The 18752-nt window shown below is 41.8% G+C and overlaps 1 long non-coding RNA gene across 2 annotated transcripts in view; it reads left to right on the forward strand.

Annotated features, from left to right (window-relative positions):
- LOC122975027 overlaps positions 1-18752 on the forward strand; it is a 245861-nt gene that overhangs the window by 197494 nt on the left and 29615 nt on the right. The gene's annotated exons all lie outside the window — the stretch shown is intronic.

Below are 18752 nucleotides of genomic sequence, written 5' to 3' on the forward strand. Positions count from 1 at the left end.
ACAGTTGCATTTGAGCATTCCATCTCACAGCAGCGAGTCCCTTCTCTCTCCAACGCACACACACACACACACACACACACACACACACACATACACACACACACAGGTTTACTTAAGTCACTTTTGAGGTATTTATATAGACTTACATTCATTTCCTGGAAACTTAACTGTAACCACTACTTGTCTAAACCTAACCCTTACCCTAACCTCAACCACTGACCCGAAAATCAGTGTTTTACCTATTAGGGAAACAGCTTTTGTCCCCAATTGTACAAGCTGTCCCCAATCAACTGGTCTTAAGTCTTGTTTGTGTCCCTAAAAGTGACTTAAGTCATACCTACACACACACTCACAGACAAACACCTGTCTTCAGCTCTCCCAGGTGTTCCCGTCTTTCTGTTGCTCCACAAAAAAAAGGTCACAACAGGGAAAGACAACTTCCCTTTTTCTTGTTCAGATTTAATCATGACTGCTCAGGTTTTGAAGCTTGTCGCTAGCACGGCCGTAGGTAACCTGAATCAGGCTCACACACCTGCGCCACAAGCCCCTCCCCTTTACACCTGTCGCCATTAGTGGCAGAAGGCAGGTATGAGTTTGGCGGTGGTGATCGAGTTTTAACTACTAGCCGGTGGTCAGGGCTGCGTGACCTCCTGCGACCCCTCCACTGCAGTTCACAGCTCCTCAGAGCCGGCTCCGGCCTCACCGTGAATGGAGGTTTAAATGAAACCTATTATCCACTTGCACAACCTCCCAAACTGAAGTCCCATAGGGGGGTCCCCTTAGGGGTTGGCAAGGGGCGTCCATTATGGGTCTTCAGCCAGGAGTTAGAAGGGGGGGAGGGGTTGCATCCATTACAGCTCTGGGGGATGTAATGTCCAGATGGCCAGGTGCTACAGAGGGGACCTGTCCAACCCCGCAACAATCCCAGCTTTCATCCCTGGCCCACCTCAGCCCTCCGCTGGCCCAGACCTGGTGGTCACACAGGGTTGGTCAAGCGGAGAGAAGAGGAGATGCTTCATTGACAAGATTTAAACCCTTCCTCCTATGATGGAGGAAAGTCGTCCGTTGGGAACGCCTCCGAAAACAATTAGCCTTCCAATGAGTTTATCATAATTCAGAGGAAAAGTCGTACATCAGGAAGCAGAGTCAACAGCACGTACAGATGTTTCTGAATCCTCAATCTGTCAGCAAGTCTATGTGAGGCAAGACTGACAGATAGTTACATAAATATAGAACTTGCTACATCATCTCAAACAGTCATGCTGCTCTTCTTTGAGACTGGAATTACCCGAAGCAGAGGTAGAGAGAGAAAAAAAAAAAAAATCTATTTTCGATTCCCTGTTGCTCAAGAGCTTGGCAAGTATAAAGCATGCTACGCTTTCATTCCAACCCTTCACCACTCACACAAACACATACATACATTCAGAAACTCACACACTTCCCACCCACACGCATACAAATCCCACCCCAATACACACAGGCCCATTGTGAGGCCACAAAACAGAAACAACAAGCCGCTCAAAAAACACCCAGGGGACTCGCAATTCACTGCTCAATCAATCTAACCGCTGTGTGAGCAGACACGCACGCTCACTCTCACACGCACTTAAGGCACATTTAAATGCAACAAATATGTTTTATGACAAATGAATGAAAAACATGCACACACACACACACACACACACACACACGAGACTACATTGCATTGCCCTCGAGGGACAGGCCAGCAAGTGCAGATATAGGATTACTAGAATTGACGCTTCAGTCTTTCCATTGTGAATGTGAAAATCCAATGAGGGGCCTCTAAGTGGATGCACTCACACAGAGAACCTGTTCTGAGGTCGCTAATTAAATCTAAACAGGCGCTGACATTGATTTGAGAGACCATTACCGTCCCCTTTATGGTCATAGAAGCCTCTGTAAGTTTCACAAGTGGTGTTTTGCGAGGCAGGTCGGAGCAACACAGGGTTGAAAACAGGTGAAAGTAGTTGATGGGTTTGGAAATACATGTAGAAAGTACAAAATCAACAGAAACTACAGTGTGATTATTTCTCTTGCCCATAAAAGTGGACTTTTCCACCTGTCACTGGGTCAGCAATCCATCGGGTTTCACCTACACCTGTACTTTTAAAAGAGTTAGTCAGTAAACACACACAAGGAGTTCATTAGGCCACAAGTCGTTCAACAGAAAGGCACGCTTACGCAGCTGTAGTTTACCTGAGGGAGGAGCCGGTGGCACGGTATCAGAGCTGAAAAGGACGCTGCAACTTTTAATTACCAAATTAACACAAATTCAGACATGCATGGACTCAAACATGGCTCAACTAAAGGTTATCATTAACTTTTAGTTGAATTTAGCTCAGATTTGGAAGAAAATCTGCTAAAAGTTGGTCATTTAGGACACAAATTTGGAATATGGTGGCGTGTTTACAGCAATTACACAGTAAGAAGGGACATTTTCTGTGGTCTTAATTGAAAAAACCTTTGACCTTGGTTAAAAAGTCAGTAAAGTTATCACCAGATTTGATTTACATATTTATAAAAACAATCATAACCTAGGTAAAGCTTGTCTCAATTTTAGTTTCATGTTTTTAGCCAGAGCAGGACGGGGGGAGAGAGGGATGCAATGGGAAACTACCGGAAAGGTAGTGATGTCTTCCAGAGTTTCGGTTGCCACTCTCCATAACCTCTGACAGCATTCACTTAAACTGAGCTAAGCAACGGTAAGTGTCTCAACCTGCTTTACAGCTACAAACCACCACAGAGGAGGAACAGTGAGAGAGGACAAGGAGAGATTAGGAAAGGAATATAGGAGTAAAATAACCCAAAATAAGGCTGCTGGGGGGGGTTGCACAGTTGCTCTGGTGGAGTATCTGTATGACATTATTAATAACCCTGTCCCCTTCTCACCCTTCACCGGGGAAACTGCTGCAAGGCATCAACGTCCGGGTGAAGGAAAGTTCAGATAGGTTTGTTTTCCTGCATGACAACTTACATGCAAAGAACACATACGTGGCACAGGAAATGTAGACCTCATCTATACATTTAGATCACAGTGTGCGTAAGAAGACATACAATCCACGTTGGACATAAAACTGATGATGCATTTTTAAAATAGTTTTGCTATCGTGTTTGTATTGAGTCACAACTCTTTGGCAGACAAGCAGCAAATGATAGAAGATAAGTCGCTAAACTTGGGTTTATTTTCTCAAAATGAAACTAAAAGAATTTAGGATGTCTATAAATAAGCATTAATGGAGTATCAAGTGAAAGAAAAGTCCTTATATGTTGTTGCAGTTTAGCAGTATCACACCTTAGCTTGCTCACTAGTATGCTATCAAGCCAGCTAGCTCACTGGCCTGGTCCCCAACACACAGTTACATCTACTGGATAACTGTAGATGTAACTTTACTTTTTTTTTAAATTATTTTTATTACCATCATACCCAAAGTGAAAGAAAAGTTCTTGTATGTTGTTACAGTTTAGCAGTATCACACCTTAGCTTGCTCACTAGCATGCTATTAAGCCGGCTAGCTCGCTGGCCTGGTCCCCAACACACGGTTACATCTACTGAATAACTGTAGATGTAACTTTACTTATTTTTTATTATTTTTATTACCATCATACCCAAAGTGAAAGAAAAGTCCTTGTTATGTTGTTACAGTTTAGCAGTATCACACCTTAGCTTGCTCACTAGCATGCTATTAAGCCGGCTAGCTCGCTGGCCTGGTCCCCAACACACAGTTACATCTACTGGATAACTGTAGATGTAACTTTACTGATTTTTTTTTTATTATCATACAGATATACTACATGAAACTGCATTAGCTCAGATGATATCTTTTTCTAATTTAACTCAACTTTGTGACAACCAGATTCAACTCTGTTAAGAAGGTTTACTTCCTTAAGAAAGCAGCGCAGCAAGTGCTGAAGAGAATTGTGGGTCACTGTTAGCTGTTAATGCTACCTGTGAACTGATGCTAAAGCAAGCTAATGCTACAGCTGAAGTTTTCCCAAAACTGATACAATGAACTACTTGCTTAAAGGATATGGATGACAATTTTCTATATTTTTCTTATTGTCAACAAATCTCTGTATGCAGAGCCAAACCAACAATGAATGGATCTACTTACAAGTATTGTGTGTGTGTATCCAAAGCCTGATATATCTTATTCCTCTTTGCTGTAGACCTGTTGTTGTCCAAAAACTATTAAAAACACATGAGCCACACATGAGCCGCACTGGGTGACATGTTTTTTTGGCCCTGAAGAGTTTGGGCACGTTAGTTTGTTTAGAAATGGCTCCAAAAACTAATAACAGCGATTATGATTTCAGTCTCCAGAGAGCAGTTCTGTGTAAGGCAGACGCCACTGAGCGTGATTTGTCAGATTCGTCTGAATTTTCAAAGTGATACGGTCACACCGCTCAGCTCTCATCTGATTAATTGCCAGGTGTGAAAGATATGACAATAACAAACAGCCTGCCATTAGGACCAGACGAAGCAACGAAAAGAAAAATGCTTTTAAAAACGTCTGGCTTGTCCGAACTCTATTTATCCAACTTCTCTTGGTATGTGGGAGTTTTCCTTTCTCTTTCTCGTGGGCCAACAATTACAGAAACAATTTCATCTCCTTGGAATTTAAAAAAAAAACAAAACAAAATGCCTCAGACACAGAGAGGAGAAGAGCAAATAATGGAGACACGTATTGCGCAGGGGGAAAGCCCTGTTTTTAGGAGGAGCAGTAAACTCTAGAAGTGATGGAGATGGATACGATAAAGACGAGAACGGGAGAAGGAAAAAAAAAAAGATTGATGAGAGGTGTTTTCCTTTTTCTGAAGACTCACTTGCTGTCCTTCTCTTCCCTCTCTTTCTCTTTCCTCCCCTCAGGCTCATCTCTCTCTTGCATGTCCGGACGGGCTTCAGTCAGTCCCAGGTAAAACTGGTCACCCGAGTCCTCCCCTTCATCTTAGCACACCTCCATCTCCCCTTTTGCTCACCTGCCCCGAGGCAAACCTCCCCCTCCATCTGGCACCGTGAGTAAGAACAGGAGAAACCGCCGGGGTGCTCCGCAGCATTCTGCTCTGATGAAACATGACATAAAACAATGCCCTCACTGTTGAGCCAAAGTTTTGTATGAAACAACTTTTTTCCAGTTGATTTACAGCAGCATTGTTCCAAAATGAACCCATGTATGCATTTGACAATCCAAACTTTTGTTTGTCCCCCCCCCCTGCTCTCGACGCTCGGTGACAATAGGCCAGCTCTCAAGGTTAAGCTGCAGATGTGTTAATGTGCTAAAACCGTGTGATCAGGCTTTTTAAGACATTTGAAGAAACAGCCGAGTGAATAGCAGAGGAAGAAAAGAAAAGGGAAGGGATGAAAGAGGAGGAAAAAGCTCATTTCTGCTGACATGGACGGGCTGCTTAAAGGGGACAGCGAGCCAGGGCAGCAGAGAGTGACAGAGCTACAATGGAAACACAATGGAGACTCTCCTTCCCCCAACGCCAGCCATCTCCCCTCACTGGGCTTTTTATCCCGCTGTCGCCCCTGCCAGGCGACAACGCGGGCCAGGCTTGTTCAGCAGAGCCGCAATAAGACAACACTAATAAACGCCAACTGCGGGGGGAAAAACAACAAACAGCTTACACTTTCAAATTTTACACTGAACTAGTCAGGGCTAATTCCTCCTCCAATGTTTTGGGGAAAACACTAACTAACCCCCTTCCTATTTCTCTGAAAAACTACCCCATCCCATCCCCAACCTGTTTATCCACTGTCAACAATACAGGGCCTGCCGTTGGAGCGAGGCACCTGCTGCTTCCTGGTTCACGGCTGGTGATCGGGAGGCGTTCAGATAAACAAACTCTGTCTCGTTTGGTTCGGGTGTTGACAACGACGCATTCCCGCTTTTCATCTGCTCTTCTCTTACGCAACTCCACACTGCGCTGCTGCTCTGCAGTGCTTTTTTTTTTTTTTTTTTTTTTTTTTTTTTTTTGACAGATTGGCTTCCCTCACTGAGGTTAAGCATATTTCTGTGTGTGTGTGTGTGTAGGTGTGTGTGTGTGTGTCTTTTACTTTGCTTATTCTGCAGCTTAGAAATTGCTTGCGCAGGCACCATTAAGTGCAGCGCTCCAGAGCCTTCCCTAGAGCAGTAGTGAGATGAACTGTTTATCTGTCTATTACAGTATAAACTACACCCACCCTTATATTATCGTGAGTAAGGCCCTGATGGAAGAATTTCTCTAAACTCAATAAACACCGCCGCTGTAGCTCAGGTGAATCGTCAAAGACATTAGAGCCACACGGCCTCAGGTAACCCACAAATCAAAATTACTTACGACTCTAAAGAATGTCTTTAGCGGGTCAAAGAAAAGCTAATTTTTATAGGTTTGTTCGATGTAGAGGAGATACATTCGAGGCAGTAGATCGTCAAAAGATGTTATGGTGGTTTCTTTGTCTGCCTGCTTTGTGTGACTGTCACTAGAGGTCAAGGTCTATTAGCGGCATTCTTATCTCTTCCTTGCCGTTTAGACTGCACTTAAGTAAATTAGAGGCCACAGAGAACGCGGACTCCTCCTCCTCCTCCTGCCTAATACATCCTTCCCCAAACTTCTTTCTACTGTCCCGGGCTCTTCAGACTGTAATAACATGGAGCCTGAGCTTCAAACAATGCATGTCTAATGAAATTTCGAAATGTAAAGTCTGCAGCGGCTTGGGTCGCTTTTTGTTATTTCAGGTAGGTTGTATGAACAGTAGCTAGTGACTCATCCATCCCTGTGCTAGATGAATAAAAGCAGATTAAGATGACATCACGGCAACGCTGTAATTCGCTGATTCGCAGGACGCAACACGTCAAGGCGTGTGGGTTAAAACTGGGCTGGATTTGTTTGAAATGTCACTTTAAGATGTCATATAAGAGATGTTTCAAGAGTATTTAAATGACGCCAATTCAGCATGTGTTTGGAAGCTGCTTCACATGACTAAAAAGCGCAATTTCAAGTATAAATTGTGCTTTAACCCAGATCTCAGGATATCTTTTGACCTTCAAATAACCAATTTAATGCTACATGGAAGTCTATCCAATACCTGCAGGTCTCAAACACATTAAAGGTCACGGGACATTTCTTAGGGCGTGTTCTCGGTTCAATCGTTTATATTATGACGGCCGATTTCTTTTTTTTTTTTTGCGCTCTTAAGTTTCACTTTGTGTCATTTCAAACACAATCCTGAAATGATGGTTTTCTCTAGCGAGCATGCCTCAGCAGCTCACAGCAATTATGAATCACAGTATCTTTTTTTTTTTTTTTTGAGGAACTGTTTTTAGGATCTCAGTAACTTGGTGCAGGGCTCTTGATCCTCAAGACTCTTTAGACTGTCAATGAGAACTCTTTTGGATACATAAACTAGGCTAAATATTGTGTTTAACATGTGCATCATGCTATAGACGGAGCATATTGCGCTATATCACTGCTAGTCACCCTTGCTTTTGATTTCTTCTATTCCTTATATGTATTTATTTTAGGGGTAGCCTCATCAAACCAGTGCTTTTGTTTTGGTTTATGTTCACTTCTTGCGATATGTCGTATTTCTGAAGTATTTGGATCTTGGAAACTACAAATATCTTGAACTGCATTACCTGTATACATGCATGTTTGTTCCCATTATAGGAAACATCTGAAAGCTGAGACTGAAAGCTTGTTTTTGTACAATGGACCTAAGAGTTCAGAAATATCTTTTGGTCCTCTTACATCATTTGCATTTGCTCCCGGGTGCAGTGATCTTTTTTTTTTTTTTTTTTTTTTAAACTATAAGCTCACGTACTAACATGACTTGTTAAGCCTGCCAGAGCTGAAAGTAGGACTGACAGGTACTGACTGAAATATCTGAAGCTGCTTCAGGCAACAATACACACTGGGAGGGCAAACAATCTGTTCAACTATTTATCCATAAATTATTTTGTCAAGATCTTTTTTTTTTTTTTTTACGTTGGCAGATGGGTCATATATTTTGGAATTGTCAATAGAAACATAATTAATCTTTTTTTTTCATCTTCCAAAATGAAATGGGACTAGGAGGAAAAAATAATGAGCTGGAGATATTTGACACAACTTTTGCCTGACTGTAATGGTTTTTTAATGTAATTACTATAATATTCATTTGCCTTTTTATATAACGTTTTTTAAATTTTTCCTGACATGTTGATGCGGTTCACATTGTCAGGCGGTTACATCTCCCAGACAGAGAAACGCATGTGAACTGTGCTTGCTTATGAAGTCATGTCGTCGGGCAAATATCGGCTGCTAAACATTAAACTGTGGAACTCCACGGTGATGTGATCACAGACCATCCATGACCTCTTGCCAGAGCCGCTGCTGGTCTGTACGTGCCGCGGCGGTCAACCCAGGCCAGCATTACCTCAGGAAAGAGATTTTGCTATGAAAACACCAGCCGTCTCCGCTGGCTGCCTCCAGTACAAACACTCCCAGGGCTCCCAGAGGGAGGTGGGGTGGCTGTGGGAGCAGAGTGGGGGCTAGAAGGACCGGGGGAACATGGGACAGTGGCAGGGGTTTGGGTGGGGGGGGGACGGTTTGGGTCAGGAAGGGTGAATCAGTTCATATAAAGCAGATGAGATATACATGGTCGATCATCTCAATATTGTGGCTGATTACAAACTGTGCAAGAGGCTCGGATTGCATCAGTGTGGTGATCTGCAGCTGCAAGTCCACCAAGCTTTTTCACTGCTTGGCGTTGCCTCTCAGGATTACATCATCCGATGAACATAACTCTGTTGCAAGCACTAACTGGCAGACAAAACTGGTGGTCAAAAATTAACTAAATTAAAATGACACATGCGGTCTAGGGTGTATACCATGTCGCTATGTTTGGCTGTGTCTCATTGCCATAGAACATATTAACATTAAAGAGTTTATAGGATATAATCTTCGTTTTACCTCACTTTTGTAATAAAAGACATATTCAACTGGGCGTCAGTTAAACTGCAGTGGAATGCTACTGTAAATTGAACTTAACCAGGGGAAAGCAAAATGTGTTTCCAAATATTTAATACTTTAATTATTCTTTCCGATATTGAAGATTTTTCTGGAGCTGTCTCATCACTTTCCACTGTTTTTCTTTGTAATTTTGTCCAGCTGTGCGCAGCTTTTCACTTTCCTTTTGTGCATTGCTTTGTGGGACATATTGTCCATCAACAGCACAATAAAAATTTGTATATTTGACCGAAAAACTTGTAATCACAAGGTCCACTTACTTGTCATTTCTGAAACTTTCAACCAGATGGCTTCCATGACAGTTGAAGATGTGGTTGAGACATTGTGACAGGAATGTTTGGTCAAACCTTGAAGATTTTTGTATGCTTTCAGACGTTATTAAGTGTATCTTTTCTTCTTTTCTCATGTGTGAACACACCACTCAAACTCTGGTAAGACTTTAACCACGGCGACGGTCATGGACATTGCTTCTTCGTCGGTTCTTTTTCCCACATTGAAAACCTAGCTGGAAATTTCTCACAAGCACCATAATTAGATTTGACAGAATATTTTCAAGTAATAATACACTGATAATCTTTAGTCGCCACAATAAAGCACAAAAATCAAGTTTTTGGCTTGTCACAGTGAGGGATTACACACACACACACGCCGTTATTACATGTTTGTGGTCCGGCTAAAATCGAATTTGCTTGTTAAGTCCCAGGACAACCATTTGTTTTTCCATTGTCTTATGGGTTTAGTTTTCTGACAAAATAGCGTGTAAAAGCAGTGATGGTTATCAGCCAACTTGGAAAACCCACCTGTTGGAAATTCCCACAACACATGAAAGAGCTTTATGCAAATGCACTTGGCACCTCGAGCATCTCACACTGAAATAAAAACACTCCAACTAAACATTTCTCTATGTTGGTCATTGCTGCTGCAAAATCCGGACAAATTCGGGAGAGATGTTCACACTTAAACAGGTTAAACACTTAAATTTATTACGAGGGATGCTTAAAGCCTCGCTATGAAATCCATCGGCCACAGACGATGAGCAAGCAGAGAGACATCAACCCTCCGGTCGGAGCAGATACGACCGCATGAATTAAACCTCTAATGAGATGTGAGGTAGATAGTCGGGAGTGGAGGAGATGGAAGGTTGCACTTATGTGTTTTGTCACTTCCCTCATCATTTCTCCCACTTCCTGGGGTGCTGCAGATAACCGGCCCAGATCCTGATTTTCTTGCCAGCGATTGGCCGCAGCAGGCTTATTTATCTAATAAGGCTTGTCTGATTGGCCCACGGGAGACAATGGCATGTGTAAACAGCCCCGGGGCTCTGGACAGCCGACCGACACAGCAGTCCCTTTGTTAGTTAGGTAGCTACTCTAACTGTTGTCGGCACACGCATGATCACACATGCACTCACTGGCTGCAGTTACAGTTGAACTGATACATGGGGGTTGAAGGCCACTTTTTGAAACTGGAATTTCCAGATAAAGCTGCCAATAAGCAATAATTTCTGCCAATATTCAACATCTTTTTAGAAGAAGAATGGTATGAAGAGTTTAGTCACTCCTGCATAACATTAGGATTTCTTCCATTAGGTGCAGCACTGTTACAAAAAAAAAGCCTGGGATCAGACAGACATTAGCACTGCGTCAAGGAGTGCACAGCCTCCTCATTCACTTCAATGAGACCGATGTGTTGGCACAGCAGGGGTTAGGTTAAGTCAGTTTTGTTTATTTTCACTAAATCCTTGACTCCTAACCTCAGAGCCTCTGGCTAAAGAAAGTATCACCACCTGGCCCAAATGTTACCATAATACAACGCAGTATCATCCATCAAAGCATCATATTCCAGGTCGATTGTAACGTGAACTTTGTGCTTGTAATGTTAACTTGCAATCATTGAGAGCGAGGATAAAAAAAAACATGTTGTGCTGTTTTTTATTGCAGTGTTATCAACCGAATCCTTCAAAATTCATAGATGTATTACTCAAACTGGACTTCTTGACTATATTTCATCAATTCATTGGCAAAAAAAGAGAGAAAAATCTTTTTTTTTTATGGCGTAATGCCATTTTCATCTAATCTCATTTCTGATAACTGTTAATGTTGAAATCGGACTGCATACCAAATCTCAATCAACACATTTCACACCCAACATTACAAGAATTCCCTACTTGATTTTTTAAACTTGTGTGTGTATATTATTGGTCATGTGATCCCAGTGTGTTTATATACAGTACCAGTCAAAAGTTTGGACACACCTTCACATTCCATTGAAGAGGAAACCAGTACTGTATATGTCGCAGATGTTGGAAGCTTGATGAGGAAACTTGAAGAAGCTTGATGGAAACACATCTAATGTCTAATACAGAACTGCTTCTAGAGATCTGGTGTGTGGTGAGATGTGACATTCTGCATCTTTAAATGTGACTTCCTGTGTTAAATAGTTTGACACGGCAGATGTTTCTTGTAATTTATTGGCATAGATGGCAAGCTTAAGCCTTCATCTGAGCTTTATTGTACTTGAGTGAAAATATAATTTTATTTTGGTGTGTGTAATCACAGAGGAAACCAGGAAAAACACCTATGAAATTAGAATAGACTAATAGTAAACCTGCAACATCTGTCCTAAGATATCAACTTCTTACCCAGTTTGGTGATTAACGTATGACTTGGACCCAGATATAAACACACAGCCCAGCTAATGCCACGTCCCCTTGGCACCGCAGCCAAATGCACCGAATACAAAACACCTGTCTGGTCGACTTTTCTTTTGGATTTGTGATGCAGCTAAGAGTTGCCAGTCAGTCGTTTTCTGCGCCGGCTCAGGTGATTTTTAGCGTGTGTTCGCACCCCTGTGAAGAGCAGTGAAGGCTTCGTACGGTGTTGTGTAAACCCCAGTGACAGTTTGTGGATGCTGCGCCATGCAAATTTTGCTGCTGCCACGGAGGTTTTGACAGGTGAGGTTCAGTTTGGCCTCAGGGCTGGGAGAGACAGCTATCCGTTACACAGGGCCAACCAGGGGACAAGGCTGTAAAACATGCCTTGAGAGCCATGAGGTACAGCAGGATACATGGAAATACACTCCAGAGGTGCTTAACAGGGGGGGATCTAGTGCACAACAGAGAAAAAGAAGTTCCCAAAGATTGAAATATTTCAACAAAATACTGACTTTATTGTATTTCTGTCTTTCTTCACAACAAGACATCCACAATTAACTTCATCCTTTATTCTTTTTACAGTTTTTCAGCTCAGAAAGATGCAGGTTTCATAACCTAGAATGTCTAGAGAAAGACCACACAAGACTACACTTTCACTTTAGGTCACACTTTATATTTTGTTTCCTTACATCCTCCTTAAAAGGAGCTGATAAGCAGTTATCTCTTAGAAGTTTCCACGAATAGTTCGACGTGTTGGAAAATGAACTTACTAGCTTTCTGGCTGAGATTTAGACGAGAAGATTAGAAGAAGCTAGCAACAGCAGCTGGTTAGCTTAGCTGAGATGAAAACGGCTAGCCCGGTCCTGTCCGAACGCAGTTTTGTCGTCGCCGTGAAGTTGCTAGGCAACCAGCAGAAATCACCTTTTTCAGAGAAATAGTCCAGCACATATCCTTAAAACCTGTGACGGTGTCCTTTTTAACAGAAAATCAAGAACCAGGACATTTTCTCACTTTTTAGGAAATAATTGTTATAAACTAAGTGACCCATAAAATAGAGCAAATACAACATATTTCAACTGAAGTGTTGCGTTACAATTTAAACTTTTTGTAGGTTTCTCTGCAATTCAGAATCATCAGAATCATGTTTTTTACTATTTCTGCAACTGTTTAGATAAGAAATTAGTTTGAACTCACTTATATTCATATCCTTTCTGTCAATCATGTCACACTAAAATGTTTACTCTTAAATTCTAGTTAACTTCTCATCTGCTTTCACCCAAGCAGGTTTTAGCACTGGTGATTTCACCTCTACTTACTCTCTACTTTAACTTTCAGCAACATAACTGCATGATTTCATATATTTTCGTACTCTTTCCCCCACTGGTAACAACATATTTCACTCATTCAACCTTCCATCACCCCTAAAATATTAATATTGCTCCATCCACCTCTGTTTAACCCAAATCCTTCATGCCGTGCTTCAACTTTTCCTTAAAAACACGTCACCTCGTGTTCTTCCCGGCCCTCTTGGGTCGTCTTTCATTCCCTCTGACACTTCCTGTCACAGACTGAGGTTTGTACCTCGAAGCTGCTCCCTAAATGAACCTTTGAACTTTGAACACGGTGCCACCTCTGGTAATCCCCATCCGCCTACTTGTAAATCTAAACTTGGTAAAAAAAAAAAAAAAAAAAAAAATCTGGTGTTTTTTAAAAAAATCTTGTTGCATAAATCAGACAGAAATCAGTTAATTCAGAGCAGAAAAAGGCTTAGATGGTGTTTGTCGTGTGCGCACATTCACATAAACACCCCGAGCATTTCAACTCATCTGTTGACGAATCTCTCAACATAGCAGCAGTGAGCTCCCAAGCCTGTTGCAAGTGTGTGAGAGAGCGAGAGTGTGTGTGTGTGTGTGTGTGTGTGGGATGAGGGTTTAGGCATGTTGTCTGCTAGGCCGTCCAAGAAGCCCCAGGGCACCTCAGTAAAAGAGATAATTATCTTTTATCTGCTATGTTGTGACGGGAGATTATGGTTCAAATTTACGATTGTTAAGGAGACAATGCAACGCGAGGCTGCTCTTTTGAAAGTGGTGAGGGGGTCTCGAACAAGTGAGAGAACTCCCACAATGCCACCGCGGCTCATCCCTCATGTTTCAGGCTCGAGGTCTTTCGAAACAAAGGAGAAGGATAAGAACAGCAACAGCCGTTTACTTTCAAAACACGACTTAAGTAATCCCATAATATTTTTTTGGGAGAATGACATATACCGAGTATTATATCTTGTTTGGGTATCAAAGCAATATCGTAGCAGATTAAAGATATCACAAAACGCACCCTTAAATTAAGTTAATTAAATTAAATTGCTTAAAGGTTGTCTGGTGTAATCAAAAGTAATAAGTTTATCTTGTAATGTGTCACAAAAACATTCCTATGATATAAAGAAACTGTTACAGTAACCTCATATGGTTAAGATCTAAGCTTGGAGCTAGCAGCTAGCTTAGCTTAGCTTAGCATAAACACTAGAAACAAAGGAAAACAGCTAGCCTTTCTCTGTCCAAGAGTAAAAAATAATCCAGCTACCAGCACCTCTAAAGCTCACTAATTAACACATCATATCTTGTTGGTTTCATTCGTACAGTAACTAAAAAGTAAAAGTGACAAGTGATGGTTTTTCATTTCTTTGCAGTGACTTCCTGGATTGTCTGCCAGATGCCTAGTAACCTTGTCTCGCCAAGACATAATCTTGCTCATAAACTTGTGAAAACCGCAACAAAATTCTTCAGTTTTTTTGCACAGATTAAACAAAGATACAACATGTTAATTAGCGAACTTTAGAGGGACTAGTACTCTCGGTTTCTGGCTGTAACTTGATATTCAACAGGCAGATCCGAGAGTGATATCAGTCGTCACGTAACTCTCAAAAATTGAGAATGTAATATCTGAAAATGTCAAGCTATTACTTAAACACGCAAACCAAAACTGTCCTGGTCTTTGATCTCTATCTTTGGAAGACACACACTGACTAAGTGTATTAAAATAGATAAAGGAGCAACGTGAGTGAGTTTGCAGGGCAGCGACCAGAACGACCAGGGCTTCAAGAGTCAGTTGAGCCGATCGATGAACACACGTCATAACTCGTGAAGATTTCCGCTGACAGAGCTGTGAGTAATACTCTTCTGGTGCACATGGTAAAGACGACCCATACACCTACTCAAAGTCAGGCTGAAATTGTGACAAATGATGTTTTTTTTTCTGATAAAACAGTTTGCTTTTATCAATTTATTTATGTCTTTATTAAACTGTAATCCCTGCTACGTCATCTTTTTAAGTCTTCTAGTGAGTTCAAGGCCCCAAAATCAAACAGACTGAATACTGTAGCTGACATAGAAAGTGGCATTTTTGAACATAATGGTACAGGTATGGTGTTGGCAGAGGGGAGAATTTCAATAACCCACAACAGACAACATGCTCCCCCACATGTGACCACACCACACACATCGGTCCGTCCTTTTAAACCAGTATTACTAATTCAAATCTCTGTATGTCTATGTAAAAATGAAACCAGTAACATACCTAAACCAAGAGATGAAATGTTTGACAGAAACCATTTGTAATGTAAAGAAATGTGAGAGGAAACGACTGACATATCCTGTGCAAATAGCTTTGTACTTCCTGTGGTGTAGGTTGATTATTTTCACCACGGTTAGAAATTATTATGAAAATTTTGGTGGTTTTGAGGGTTGGCATAGATTTTTCTCGGAAATGACAAATGGAGAATTTCTAAGATGCAGTTATTAACATATTTCCATCACATTGCTCGAAAGTTACGGTATTGCGAGAAGTCAAACTCGTTTTTTAATTAGTTTAAAGTGACAAAGTGTTTATTTAAAAACATAATTTTGTGTGAAAAAAACCCCCGCACATCTTTTTTTGTCCTGGTGATGAGTCTAAAACAATTGGAGGTGATTTCTTCCTCCCAAGCACTTGTAAAAAAAAAAGTAGAATTCTCCCTTTTAAAAAAAAGTGTTATCACATTTAGAAAAGGTTTCAGACTCAAAAATAGATCTTATTCTGGTACGGATGATAACTTAGTAGCAGTAGCACAAGCAGAAATCACCATTCATCCCATGCAAAGTCACCAAATTCCTCCAATATCGTGACCCCCCACCCCCCAAAATTTGACCTGACCTCTGCCGACGGTGACAGCGGGGCTGCCTGGATGAAGATAGACTATTCCTGAGAGCCGATTACAGCCACAAATCTGTCATCATCCTCACCTGAAAGACGAGAGGCAGACGCAGGAAGAGAGACAGACAGACAGACGGAGAAAAAGAGAGAGACAGAAATAAGTGGTTTGTGATGACGACGACGGCGACAATGAGGGAGGAAAGAGGAGAAGAGATCACAGAGAGAGAGAGTTCGTTAGTCCCATATTCATCCTCACCTGAGCCGGTCGGTGCAAATCCAGTCACCCTTGGCAGACGTCCACAGCCGAACACCAGAGGGGGGGAAAAAAGGTCAGCCAGAGGCCATGGGGTCCCATCACGGGGGCAAAGCTCTCCTCAATCCCTCTGTACACACACACACTATTCCCATTCTCATTCCACATGCCCCCTTGACCTCACTATTAAAACACAGGAGCAAATCTCCCGATTGGTCACAGCGGCTCAGAAACAAATGATGCCAAATACCTGACTTCTGTATGGCCTTTTCTGCAAGGGAGGCATGAGAGGTCTGCAGCCGCCGGATTTGGCATTCCACTTGTGCAAATATATTCCGATATTAGAAATGTGGTTTGCGATACTCCGTGTGTGATTTCGGGTTGCGTAGCATTTACAGGCCGCAGACAACATCTCAGCAGTAAGCTACCAGAGCAAATAATGTGTGTTGCGTAAGACGGGCTTAACGAGACTGATGATGTGTAGAGGAGTCACTTGTGATGTTTTCCTTGTTGCAATTATTTAATAAATGTGGCAAATACTTTTTTTTTTTTTTTTTTTACCTTTTTATTCCCACTTAAACCTTATATCTGTATTTCTATTTGTGTTTTACATGTAAAACACTTTGAATTACACTTCACCTGCATAAAAGGTGTCGCACCAGTCTGAACAGGTCTCAAACTGACCTGCATGCACACATAGAAAAGCAAGAAATCATGCAAGAAACCTAAACTGAGACAACTCGAATGCATATGGTTGTTTGTGCATTGTGACGTGCAGAGGGAAGGTTAGTTGCACAGCATCATAAGGCTAAAAATTGAATTTAGGCGTAATATATCTTAGGTTTTATGATATACATTGTGAGATATATCTTAAGTTTCCATACCTTCCCATCTAAAACAGCAGCTGTCACTCACTGCTGCGCCTGTCAGATAGTTTTCAGCTCCACAAGAAAATTCCTAATAATACTATTTGTGTATTATCTGTAAAAACAAAGCTCAGACAAGTGTTTTTCTTTGTTCCCCTCCCAGACTAGTAGCGTGTTGTGATATGTGGTCATCGGGACTCGACTGTTTGTAGCTGTTGAACCTGGAGGTATTTGTTCTGAGGGCATCGGGAAATTCTTCTGTGGGAATCCTGAGCGGAGAGGATAACTTCCGGATAGCCTTTTTTTTTTTTTAAAAAAAAGATGTCATTTCATTCAAACAAGGAGGAAGTACCATCCGCTGTGTGGTTAATTCAGTAGTCGAAACCAAACCCTTAGTTCCCCTTTATGTTCCCAGCCAAACGCTACAATCACAGCTCTAGAGGTGATACATATAGCCGACATACGCTGTGCAGGAAACTGTTCAGCTAGACTGTTTAATCTGCCTGCAACGGGTTCAGAAGGAGCTTTTTTTTTTGTTCGTTTTTTAAGCTCAAATGTGCAAAGATGTGACCGTATGATTCAGGAATGAGCTTAACCTCAACACAGGTAGCCAGCTTATGCTGAAGAGAAATATATTTTAGGCCCTAATTAGCTTAAAGTAGGTATCGCGTCATGTTTTTCATCATTCGGTTGATTAAAAAATGCACAAGTGGCTCCATAAGTGATCTCAAATCAGAGGGAAATGCCTGAAATAATGCTGTTTCCTGATGACTCTTCCTCGCTAAGTGAATGATAGATGTTTGGTGTGTGTGTGTGTGTGTGTGTAGAGCGTTGCATGTCAGCCGGTGTGTATTTATGTATCAGTAGGATGAGACAAAAGCTCCTACGGTGCCTCGTGTGCCCCCGTAGCCTGTCTGACCCTGCCATTTGATTTGTTCCTCCGTCGCCACTGTTTATTTCTGCTCTTCCTGTTTTTACGCTCGACTGACCGTCTCTGTGAATGCTGGGTAAAAGAGAAAAATGGCGGGATGGCACTTGTTGTGGTTGTGGTGGTGGGCGGGTGGGGTGGGGTGTGTTGCAACGTGTCAAAGATCACACGGCGCAGAAAAGAGACAGCTTTCGACCACAGCGCTAACATGTCAACAGAGATTAAACTAGTTTATTATTTTCAAAGAGGGGGGAAAAAAAAATTACGAAACAAAAAAGCAGTCATATTTTACACTAGTGATTATTATTAAATTTTTACAACCATTCAGTCTGCATAACATAAAGAAATAATTCTACATCTTTGTTTCTTTCGTATTTTTGGTACTCTGATTTATACATACAAATAACAAATACAGGAACTTTTTTCACAATGCATATAATCTGTGGGCAGGAAGAAAGTCTTTCAGGTGATCAAGTGTGTGTGTGTGTTTGTGTGTGTGTGTGTGTTTGTGTGTGTATATGAATGTGTACGTGCGCGCGTCAACACAAACCAATTGCCCGAGACCTATAGCACATCCAAAAAAAAAAAAAAAAAAAAAGAAGAGAGACGCCTGCAGCCAGAACTGCTGAGTCTCTGCAAACTTAATGCAACACAATTCACGCAGGCGAAAACCAAGGCCTGCCCTTTCTCAAAAGTCTCTCCCTCTCTCGTCTTCTCACCTCCTCCTCCTCCTCCTCCTCCTCCCTCCTTTTCTATCCTCCGGGACTCGGAGGTGTCCTCTCTCCTCTCCTCACTCCTCCTCCGGCAGCAAGTCTCTCTCCACCTGCTGCGACTCGTACCCTTCTCGTCGTTTAGCTG

The sequence above is a fragment of the Thunnus albacares genome, chromosome 23 (genome assembly GCF_914725855.1).
Source record: "Thunnus albacares chromosome 23, fThuAlb1.1, whole genome shotgun sequence".
Lineage (NCBI taxonomy): Eukaryota > Metazoa > Chordata > Actinopteri > Scombriformes > Scombridae > Thunnus > Thunnus albacares.